Here is a 12,290-nt window from a genome sequence, read left to right as displayed (position 1 = left end):
CCCTAAAGCTTATCCCATATAAAATCTAATTTAATGAAATAAATTACTTTAGTACAATTATAATTCTAGTCCTAACTTCAACCTTAAATTACACAATTCAATTAAAATAAATGAGAAATGTAACAATAACATAAGCATATGCTAAAAGTGTAATAATTTAAAATAAAGTAACCTTGACGATTATTTATATTGTCAAGGTTACTTTAAATTATTACACTTGACATCTTATGCTCAATCAATATAGTGGTGTTCTCACAAGTAATATCAGTGTAGTGTTACCTCATTTTAGTGGGATCAGGGTAGAGGTGTGCAGCCTTTGATACACAATACTTTGTTTGTATAGGCAGTTGTTTGAAATATCTTATTTGTTTCAATTTTTTCAAAACTTACTTGAGTGGAGTAATTTCTCCAATGCCCCCTGGAAGTGGTTGGACTCGATTAACAGTTTCTTAACAATTTAGGGCTTCTATGAAAATATTATATTTTGTACATACATTTTGCCTTAGAAGAACTACAATATTAAACAAGTATTCGCAATGCAATAGTTCTCGCATTTGCTTGAGTTAGAGCTATTGGCATTGTAAATGCATAATGAGACTTTTGTTGCCACATAAATTAGTCAACCCTGCCGCATAATTTGGTCCTCTCTGCCACATAATTCCAGTGGCCCTGCATGTAACTAAAGCACTTCTGTTTACCTTCTTTCTCTATCTGCAGCAAAACTGATAATATTGTCATTATTTAGTATTTTCTTATATATTATTTTGAGCCCTCACCCAATCTAGTTTAGGGACCCAGAGATGACTTCGACAGAAACAGCACACTGTGTGGCGAGTTATGGGCAAAAATGTTTTGTAAAAGGAATGCCCTGCAAAGCATTATGGGGGTGAGTTTCCTGAGTGCAGTGAATATTGTAGAATCTTGACTGTAATGCTCAGAACAGCCTTCAGAGGACACCATAATAAAAACAGCAGGAATGGCAGAAGGTAATGCATGGTAACCATGTATGTAGTCCCTAGAGGACGTAGTATCATACACATTTCCAGGCCTAGCATGCCTACTGCAATACTACAAGGCCCTTAAAACACAAACTACTCCCAGCTGTAAAACAGAAGTTCCAGTCATGAGAGAGCTTTAAAAGACATTGAATGGTGGGAGGGGTTATTATTTTTCCCCCCAACCTAGTGTGAGGGACCCAGAGATGACCTAGACAGAGCGCATTGTGCTGACCAGTTTGGTGGTAGTCCCATGTTTTAGGACCACCACGGGCTGAATTATGGGCAAAAATGTTTTGAAAACGTAATGCCCCACAAAGCATTATGGGGTGAATTTCCTGAGTGCAGTGAATATTGTAGTATCGTCTCTCCTGCTGTGCCGGGAGCACCGGGTTGAGGATTTCGGTGTTTTTTTTTTTTTTTTTTCTGTTTTAAATGCTCCAGTTTGTATTTTTTTTCAACTACTAATCTTGTACATAAGTGGTAGTCATGTAAGGCGCTCCTCAGAGCGAGTTTGCGCTACATTAACGTTTTTTTATTTTTTTTAATTAAATATAGTTGTAGTTCTAGTTGGGACCAACTTTTCCCATAGACAAACCACTTGTTTTGCTAATAACTTTGGGGCGGTTTGACGAATCTTGGCGAAACTTTCCAAAAAAAAAGTGTACTACTTGGCCTAGTTCTGCTTGGAAAGTATTGGGGTGATTGGTCAAGCAGCGGTAGAGAAAAAGGGTAGGGCCCCAAAATGTTTTTTCCCATTCTGTGTCTAGGGGATTTAGCATTCTTAGTCACGGCTACAGCCCGCACCCCTGAACGGAATTACCCCAAATGTGCAGGAAGCTAGATCTCGGTGTGCAGATTGCGCTTTTTGTAATTGGGTGTAAATCCATCCAGTAGTTTAGGTGATATTAAATGGCAAAAAATATAGATATCTAGGATGCAGAGGATCCGAGGACCCAGCTGTCCCCGTGCTGATTTCTGATTCTGGGACTCCGCTTCAGCGGAGTCCCACAAAAAAAAGATTTTTAAAAAAAGAAAAGGAGACCAGGGTAGGGACACACTGAGCCCCTAGCCTTGGTGCAGGGGTCCCCCAAGGACCCCGCCAGGGTTAAAAAGCATTTCATAAAAAATAAAAAAATTGCTGAAAAATCCGCGGATGGATCTTCAGATTTTTGGGAGTTTAAAAAAAATAAAAAATCGCGGTCCCATGCGCTCTTCCTGAATTTTGCTCCCGGGGTGGGCCAGGTCCTGGGGGCATTGAGCGCTGAAAAGAAGGGGGTCATGTGGGGCCCCTCTCCTGTGGCTTATAGTAGCCCCAGGGACCACCAAATCCCTGGGGATCAGAGAGAAAAATATGCAGGGGACCCCCACCTTCCTGCACTGAATAATATGTATGTAGGTGGGCTCCCTGGGCTTATCCGCACCCCAGGGACCGCCACCTCCCTGGGACAAAGTTCTTCAATTAGTGTGAGGGGGGCCCATGCGTCCATACCCCCCCCCCCGAGCCCCGTAGAGCTCAACCTCCCCAGGGCACTGAAAAATATGTATGTGGGTGATCCCAATCATGCCCCAGGGACTGCCACCTCCCTGGGGGCACTGAAAAATATGTATACAGGTGGCCCCACCTGCACCTCTGGGACCCCCACCTACCTGGGACAAAATTCTTAAATGAATGCAGGTCCCTGAGGCCCCTCCTGTAGCCCCGGGGACCACCACCTCCCCAAAGCACTGAAAAATATGTATGCAGGTGGGCCCACTGGGGCCACCTTCACCCCAGAGACCCCACCTACCAGGGACAAAATTATTAAATGAATGTGGGCCCTTGCGGCCCCTCCTGTAGCCCTGGGGACTGCCACCTCCCCAAGGCACTGAAGAATATGTATGTGGGTAAGCCCAATCACACCCCAGGGACTGCCACCTCCCCAGGGCACTGGAAAATATGTTTGCAGGTGGTCCCACTGGGAGAAAGTTCTTAAATGAATGTGGGCCCTGTAGCCCCGGGTACCACCACTTCCCAGGGGCACTGAAAAATGTGTGCAGGTGGGGCTGCTGGGCCCCCGCAGCCCTGGGGACCGCCACCTCTCTAGAGTTATCTGTATCATATACAGGGGCCACACGGGGATGGTAGAGGGAGATTGTTATTGCAATTCTCTCTCCAGACAATACCTTCATAGTGTCACACTAGCAAGGTGTTTGGTTTGAATGTTATAGTCCATGTTTTGCTGCACAGCAGAACAGAAGTGCTTCTGACATAATGGTAAAGCTCCTGAACTGTCCCTCAGTAGGGTGTAGGTTCTAAACTTGGTATCCCATGGTAGTGTGCCTGCTTATTTATAAGTGTTTTACGTGTTAAACTTTCCTGGTGATGAAACAATTTTGTCTCTTTCTGGTTTGAATGTCATAGTTATATCTAAGCTCTGCAATGAAAAGAGTCGCCTGTAGCCTAGTGGTTAAGGTCTCTGGCCCTCACACTGAAATGTAAGGGTTCTAGGCTGGGTGTTTGAGTCATCTTTCCCTACTTTCATTTATTTTCAACTGCAAATGGTTAAGGCACATATTGAAAAGTGAGCTCACTTTTTTTTTTATTTTTTTTTATTGACAAATAGATTTTTCTATTCAATATGTCCTAAAATATCTCAATCTAAGTATGTCACTCACCAAAGCCTAAAAAAATCTCTCTCTCTCTCTCGCTGTCACTGATGGCGCTGAGTTGGTGGAGTTAAAGGGGGTTGGCTGCAGCTCACACCCTGCGGCCAACCCCGCTGCGCATGGCCAAACGCTGCGTGGCGCAGGGTAGTTATAGGGGGTGGCACATAACCTCTGCCCTGCGCGGCTAAAGGCCTTGTGTAGCAGAGGTTGAATTAACATATAGTAATTAAAATAATTTTATGTTAAAAAACCATAGAAATTCAATGAATAAAATTAAGTTTACAGGGACATTATAGTTGGGAAATTAAATTTTAAAAAATATAGAAAGTCACCTAAAGAACCAAAGCTTCCAGGGACATTATAGTTAGATTCACATTTTAAATGTACAAAACCATAGAAATTCAGCGATTATAGCTACTTGAGACAACTCTAACTATAACTTGTGTACTAAGGTAATTATAACTTGCCCCCTTGCCATGCACTTCTAATTACCCCACAAACTACAGCACTCATGACATCTTTGATAGCATCAGTAATAATATCAATGTAATATTTGCAGTGACCTTTTTGAAAAACAAAAGCATGGCGAGGGTGGGAGTTAGTTACTTTAGAGCACGAGTTATAGTTACTTGAGCTAACTATAACAGCTGAATATCTATGGTTTTGTACATTTGAAACGTGAGCCTAACTATAATGTCCCTCTAACCTTTGGATTTTTAAGTGAATTTCTATGTTTTTAAAAATTCTATTTTCTAACTATAACATCCCTGTAACCTTTGTTTTTTTTTCCCCATGCTCTGAATGGTTTCCAACACAAGGTATTTGCCTGATAATTTATTTTGTGACTATGAGCCAAGGGTGTGGGCATAGTTTGGCAAAGTGAAGTTTGAATAGTATTGTAAATAGGACAGAACGTGTTGCTGTGCCAGACGGAAAACTGAAAGCATAAAGGGAGCTGTGATTTACTACAGAATGGGATTTAAAAAAAAATCCACAGTGGTTCATAGAAAAATCCTTAACCCTCTTTGTCCGAGTGGTTGAAGTACTTTTTTATGGTGGAAAGCCGCACTTCAGGTAAACACACTAAATATGCTAGAGGGCTTAACTCACTCCATATTAAGGGTGGACATTCTATTTTCTGGTATATTTATTTCTACATTTTACGTGTTCTCAGTTTTGCTGTTCTACCGAAAGGCTTTTTAAAAGTGTTATAACTCTGTATCATGCAGTTTCTGAGTTTCAAAGACAGAAACAACAGTGATGGATGAATGCTTGAATTAATCTCAGCCACTGGCGATCACCCAGGGCCGCATACCAAGCCGTGCTCATTTTGGTTTGTTTTTTTCCCATACCAAGCCACCTCAGTTTAGACCCAGACACTTACAAATCAGTCTGGACCCTGCTCCTCATGGGAGCACTCCCGTTTGAACTGCTAGGCCAGGTCCTCCCTGAACCAGAACACAAGCATCCTAGGACTTGTTTTGCCCTAGCTGGGGCTCTTCAGCCAGGTGTAGCTTGGTTCCAGTGGCACAGTGAGCATTCCACCCGTAGCCTTGTTATTCCAAGTTTCAGAATCTCATCGCCCTCTCATCCGAGTGACCCTTTGGAGTCAGACCCCACACTGGAACCTTCTGATCCAATGAACAGAGCAGCAGCGCGCAGGAAGGTCGGATGACGTTATAGGATGGGCAGGTTGCTGGAAGCAGTGATAAAGAGCTGGGCCTAAGAGGCAGAGCTGATATGTTAATGCAGTATTAATGCTGATGTAGCTTATGGAATCCATTTTTAATTTGCACGATGCACTTTTGATCATTATAAGATTTCACTGTACATATTTGTTTTGATGCACGTGGTCACTTTATTGCTGATTCACGTTCTGCATTGCCTTTGAAAAGAGGAGATTGCCGTCAGGCGATTTTTGTCGCCTTAACTTGACCCAATAACATCTTCAGCGGTGTTCTGCTAAACTTGGCATGACGCACCAATAAACTGATGGCCCAATTTGATCGAAGTATTGGACGATTGACGACCTAAAAACAGTGCTAAATCTTGCTGTAGTATGGGCACATAGCACTGTGTGTGAGCATTGATTACAGACCTAGGCGCTCTGTTGATTATTTGTCCAAAAGTGGCACTTTTGAGTAGGCGCCTTGAAGCCTTGTTTTAAAACAATACAAAATGTAAGGCGAGGGCTCAGTTTTATGCTCGGAATTTAACACATCCTTGGTGCTTAAAATAATAGAGTTGGTGAGTGTTCTGGATATTAATCTGTCTCTTATATGAATTGTCACCTATGGGGGGGGGGGTTGTGTTTTGCTTAATTTGCTTGTTAACTGATGATTGGATAACAGTTTTTTTATAGATCGTTTTTGATTACCTTAAAGGTTTTTTTTTCTAATTTTAGTAATCTGTCTATTGGGAGGTGCAGTGGAAGATAATTTTTAAGTTTGCTGTAGACGATTTGTGAGAATACGTTTTGGAAAATGAATTAACTGAGCTGTAAATGGTTTGACAAGGTATCGGTACTTTCTAATTGTGTTAGAATATGTAGTTGTGTTACTTTCTGTGCCAGTTTGGCTCAAATCATACAATAAACTAAGCTTGAACCTTGAAACCGGTGTAATCCACGATGCTGGGGCTCCAAAGATTATTGGTTACTCACCACAGAACTGCCCGGTGCTGACCCACCAAAGACCTAGAGAGCAGGGGTGGGGAGTGGCTGCATGAAAATGTTTTGGAAGGATCTGGCATCCTTGAGGGGTGTTAGGACACGTGTGTCCCTCTGAGGGCTGCACATCCAGTCTATCCGGCAGCTGTGGTCAGAACAAAAGCTGGATATTCAAATATTTAGAAATGTGATGCACTTCTAGTCCTGGGTTTTGACAGCATAGGAGTCCGAGACATCTTGCTAACAATGTACATAGAGTGGGCTTTGCCTCTGCCCTGTTCAACCACTGGCGTCGTTCAACCAGCCTCCCTCCGCCATTTGCACGAGACTAACAATTGTGTCTTAGCTCAGCCCAGCGGAGTATTCATGTCTCACCAAACGCTACTGGCTGCCTGCATGTATCCTTCCACCTCCACTCCTGTGCTGTTATTGAACTGCCTGGACTACATTACGCCCATAAACCGTCTCTGTAGTCTCTAGTGTCTCATTCTGATGTGCAAACGCTGCACACGTTAGCACATACTACAAGGATATATTGGCTTTACCAAAGCTTTGTTTTAACCATGCAGGGTTTTTGTACCCTGCAGTGCTCACCTGGTCGTTGGCCACTTAGTGATTTGGCTTTTGTGGCGGCTTCTGTCTGTGGTTCTGCACATATCTTATGGAGGTGCTCCGGGGCAGGGATGGGAGCTCTGATGACTCTCTGGTGGCTCGAGAGGGTCGGAGTAAAGTGTTGTGCAAGGGAAGGCTCTTCCCTTCCATAAGTTGGCGCAACTTTCCAAGCTAACCTGACTGTTCATAAACTGTATCATGGGTTGTGCCTTCTGGGCGCTTGATCAGAGATTCTCATCTCAGAGCCCTCCCTGCTATGGCAGAGTTTGTCCTTTGTGGAGCCTCGCCTTCTCGCTCCATGGGTGAGGGGCCTGTGCTCTTTCGATGACCTGTGTGCCTTCTCATCAGGGCCTTGGCAGGTTGGAGTTGTTGACTCGTTTGATTGTTGTCTGGCATGTTTGTTCCTCAGGTGTTCCTGATACCATCTACCTGCTGCCTAACTCCATGTGACTGGCACAGATCCTCTGCCTGAGCAAGAATAACATTTAAATCTTAATATTTCACCATGGTTTGGTTTCATTATTTCACGTGGCTGATGCTGTGGACGGAAATCTTCCCATCTAGGACAGAATGTTATTTGTTGTCATGTTTTGGGCTTTTTGACGAAGTGAGGACGGTGTTTGTGTCCTTAACGTCCTTGGATGGTGCCCCATGGGGTTGGCAGTCATGAATTGCCTTCTTTCAGAGGGTGCTTCCTTGTGACCTTGGTGTGTGCCAGGAGCTGAGCTGGTTCTCAGGTTCCTTGTTTGTTTGATTGCTGAATCCCTTCAGGATGCACTTTGGACCTGCGGTTGTGTATCCTAATTGCAGGCGGTTGCTATTTGAGTGTCACTGTGATTGCTTTTCCTCCTGTCAGTGAGATTGTATTTATTTTTTTTATTATTTTTACTCCCTCTGGTGAAACAGGTTGTTGAAGTGCAATTGATTGTTTTGGTGACACTGGTGGGTTTGTGGATCTCCCTGTAGGTATTTTCCAGTGGATTTAGAAGCGGCGGGTTTGTACTGGCTGTTGTAATTTGACTCATTACTGTTTTGTGACTTGATTAACTCGAATTTGAATAATATGCTGCTAATCGGGACTTTGGGAGTTGTCTTATGTTGTATTGCAGACCTAAAAATCAGTCTACGGTCCAATCCCCGACACTGCCATCAAAGGCTTGGCTTTGCCCTAGCCCAGCTCCAGAAAGGAGTATCTGCTCACCAGGTCCCAGCTACCTAGGAGACTCCTGGAGTGCTTTGACGTTGTGGAGTGGGGAGGGGCAAGCTTCGAACAGTACAAAATGTACTGAAAGCAGAGTGACACTGAAAGGTCCTTATGTAAAGGGTGACTGGTCACCTTACTGTTGCTAATGCTATATTTGGGTGTTAAACTGGTACTAATGAGGTGCAACCAATACCCAGACAGTGTTGACTGTTATTTTTTTTTTTTTAAGTGGTAGTATGGCAAAAAATGCTGCATTATGCCGCATAATTTGCCTTTTCTTGCTGCATAATTTAGTCGCCCCTGCCGCATAACCTAGCCCTCCCCTGCCGTATAATTCCACTGGCCCTTGCAATATAACGTGTGGTATTGTGAAAGGGCTCGTGGCAGCCTGCCCCTGCCCTGCCCCTGTCCTCAAAGAAGGCAAGGCCTCAGCTCCTGGAGAGGTTTGGGGTCGCGGTGGCGACGGCACGCCCCTCCCCGTGTGTCAGATAGTTTTCTGGCTGGTGGCGCATTCCTCGGGCCTGCTCCCGTCCCTCCTTGGTTTCGATAAGCCGGTTCCAGCTTGCGCAGGAATGTGGCCCTGAGAGCCGGGCTGTGCCATAGAACCGGTCGGGCCTGCTGCTCGGGGCGCGCTGTTATACTTGGCCGGTGGCGGGAAGACCGGTCCAGGGATTGTTTGTGAGTTTTCAGGTAAATGTGGTCGGGGAACTGAGGAGCATTGTTTTCGGATTGAGGTGGGTGCAGATCTGTGTAGGTTGTCGGTTCCGTGGTTGGCACGGACGTGCGTGTTAGATTTATTGCAGGCAGTGCTTAATTTGTGCTTGTTTCCGGTGCTGAGAACCGGCACTTATTTGTGAGGGCCGGGGCTTATTCTTATGCCTCAAGCATTTGCTGCGAGCAAAAGACACATATGTGAAAGACGGAAGAAGGAAAAACTAAAAATCGTCATACAGGGAGAAAGTAGAAAGTTGCAGGATGAGCTGAAGGGGCAGGGGTGGCCGTAAATGGATTGAAGAAGCCGAGATGGATTACGCTGCCTCAGTATTCAGTGCTGGCAGATCTAATTACAGCAGCCTCGTGTTTAAGAGAAGGGCTTTGAGCACCGGCACCTCTTAATTTTACAAATTAAGCACTGATTCCATAGCGCCTCCCACTGCACCAGAGTATTGGGGAGCCCCACCAGCATGTATGGCAGGACATTAGGCCCCTGCACGGCCACTACCTGCTCTTCCAGGATGCCCAGGTCCGTGCGTCATGTGTTACTCCAGTCCAGGTTTTTTTTCTTTGCATTCTGGGACTTGCAGTGTTGTGTATTCCATTATCAAACAGGCCTACAAGTCCCAGAATTCCAAATAAAAAAAACCGGGCTGGGGCACCACACCATGGACAGACCTGGGAAACTTGGCAGCTGTGTGTTATCGTCCCTCACACTGGACCCACGCTAGACACAGCCTCGTATGTGCTTCTGGCTGGAGTAACACCAGTGATGGCTCCACTAAAGACAATGGAGAGACCCAGGGCCATTAATGGCTGGTGTAGCCCTTCAACTTCGACGTTAATCAATTTCCCCCCTTTTAATTTATAAAATGTTCTCCTTAATGGTTTAAATATTCTACTAGCCTCCCAGCAGCTCGTGCCTCAGGGTAAGCCTTTTCTTAAAGACACCCAACCCCTTATTGTTTTTAACCATCCTTTTGTGGCTGGGGCCTATAATTCGGAGTGGGCCATAACCGGGGCCACTGAGATTATACTATTGTGCGGCGCGGCAATTTTCACACAATTATAAATTTGCTGCATTTTCCACATAATCTGCAGAAAATTGTTTCTTTCTGTTGCTTGTTGCTGGATTAGGGTGTTAAACTGGTACTAAGGAGATCCAGCCAATGCCCAGACCATGTTCCCAAGTTTAAAAATGAAATAATGAAGTGACAATATTACAATATGTGACGCATTATGCCACGCAATTTGGCTTTTCTTGCTGCATATTTTACTGAATCCCGCCGCATAATTTGGTACTCTCCCGCCGCATAATTCCAGCGGCCCTGGCCACGATGCTAATTTAGAACACTGGAGAGTTAACAGTGGGCTGAAGCCAGCGGAGCAGATGTCACTGGTCGTGGCTGCTGTCAGTTTTCCAGTCCTAGCCCCGCCCCTCAGACGCCCCCTCGCGGCTGCCGGGCCGTAGATGGGACCCGGCGAGCCGCGCCCCCCCCCCCGCCGCAGTCACCGTGTGTGTTACTGGAGCCTCCGCGGGTGAAAGGTGGCGCTCTGCTCGCTTCCGGTCTCCTTCGGCTCTGATGAACGAACGAAAGTCTGGCAGAGGCCGAGGAGTGTCGGGGGCAGACTGCTGCCCACTTCCCCAGGACTTGCCCTGCGCGCGCTTCAGCAGCCGTCACGCGCGCGCAGCAAGAGCTGTGAAAGGCCCTCGAGCAGAGGAGGGAGGGTTTGTAAATATCTCACAGGAGACTCCTTTTTTTTTTTTTAATAGAACATTTTAACCTCCTGAGGCAAGGTGCTGTAATAGCCATATAGGTTGCTGTAGCAGGCTGTGCTGACCTTTAAAGGCCCGCTCCCTCGTTGGCCTAAGGGTTATGCTGGAGCGGGCCTTTAATGGCTGGTAGGGCCTGCTGAGGAAGGCTATAAAGCTGCATCAAGTGGCATAACAATAGCCCCCTCAGTCCCGAAGGTGTTGGGATTGGAAGGGGGGGGGAGAGCTGCAGGGGGGCCCCCCTCCTGCTCTGTGCATGGGCAGCGGGACTCTGGCCTAAGAGCTGCTGGCTGGCTCTAGAACATGGGGGTGGGGGGACTCCATGTATTTTGCAAGGGGGGGAGCCCTTCAGGTTTCCCGAATCCACTAGCTGTAGCAGAAGATTGGGAGCGCCACTGAAGGCCCTGGAGGGGTTGAGGGCCAACCATGATTGGTACAGATATTCTGCTCCAGCATTCCAAGGTTCTCCTTTGCTCCAGTCTCATCATTCTACCCTTAGTGACTGGAATGTCCTAATCACCTGACCACCATTCTGCTTCAGGGTATACCCTTTGTTAAACCCACCACCCTTCCTCACAAACTCGTTATGGGTAACCCCTGTCCGGCTCTGGCTTATAAATCAGACAGACCTTGAAGGACCAGTTCAACCTTCAGCAGGGCTGTAATGCAGTATTAGAGCACTGGAATGTTGGGAGCTCCTTTGCAGATAATGCAGTGGCTCTGGGTCAATCACGGCTGGTATAGACATTTTGTGCCAACATTCCAATATTTTGTCCTTCTGTTTCCCTTTATTTAGATCATGTTGTGTTCAGTGATTGGAATGTTTCTATAGCATTATAGACCTTCTGTCTGGGCAATACCAGTTGCTGAAGCGACCCTCCCTCGGTTGCAGGGACATTAATGACTGGTGTAGTCCGAGGCAGCTGGCTCTAGTGCAACTTCAGTATCTTGGAAGCCCCACTGAAGAATGAAATGTCTCCGTGCCAGTAATATCTGTTACAGACCTCATACACGAAGATTACAGTGTTTAACTTTCTGTTTCTTCCTGTTTTTAATTCAGAACATTCTACCCCTGGTAGCGGGTCCTTAAAGGCCCTCTCCCTTGTTATAGGCCCACTTCTCCAGGCTTGGGGCCTATACCTCAGACAGGGAACTTAATGGCTCATATAGCCCTCAGTAGATTACTGGGTGAGACTGCTGCTACGTGTTATGGTGAGACCCCAGGATGCGCGGTCCTGATTTGTGGAGCATCCTAAGGCTGCTGCACAGTTTAGGGACCACAACGGCACTGGTAAATGAGTTGGAAATTACCACACTTACCTTGCCCTTTATTTCGAGAACCGAGCATTACTCACATGGAGTTCTGTCAGTGTACCTCACTGTTACCTGCCAGCTCCCCCTGGCGGCCACAAATGATAAAATGGTGCAGCCCAGTCCAGGGCTATCCGTTTTTAGGGTCGAGCGCAAAGCGCTCTGTCCCCTTGTGTAATCTCTCTAAGGGCTTGTAACCACGCCCATATCACTCCCATCAGTTTGGTTGGTTTGTGGGCTTGCCTTTTAAAATTCGCTTCATTTAATTTGTGGAAAGCAAGCATATGTCATGCCTTTTCCGGTCTTTAGCCCTCCTTGAGCGCACCGAGCAACTACTGAAAACATACGAGGCTCGATGTTTTC

The 12,290-nt window shown here is 46.0% G+C and overlaps 1 protein-coding gene across 2 annotated transcripts in view; it reads left to right on the top strand.

The window, feature by feature from the left end:
* TJP3 (tight junction protein 3) overlaps positions 1–12,290 on the top strand; it is a 135,770-nt gene that overhangs the window by 22,693 nt on the left and 100,787 nt on the right. The window contains exon 1 of one of the 2 annotated variants that reach the window (XM_069216214.1): positions 8,797–8,818. The exons of the other annotated variant lie outside the window; for it this stretch is intronic. The gene's annotated coding sequence lies outside the window, so the exon portion shown is untranslated. Of the gene's footprint in view, positions 1–8,796; positions 8,819–12,290 lie in introns of those variants that run through there. 2 annotated transcript variants of the gene reach the window in all.

The sequence above is a fragment of the Pleurodeles waltl genome, chromosome 12 (assembly GCF_031143425.1).
Source record: "Pleurodeles waltl isolate 20211129_DDA chromosome 12, aPleWal1.hap1.20221129, whole genome shotgun sequence".
NCBI lineage: Eukaryota > Metazoa > Chordata > Amphibia > Caudata > Salamandridae > Pleurodeles > Pleurodeles waltl.
This window is presented reverse-complemented; position numbering and strand designations above follow the sequence as displayed.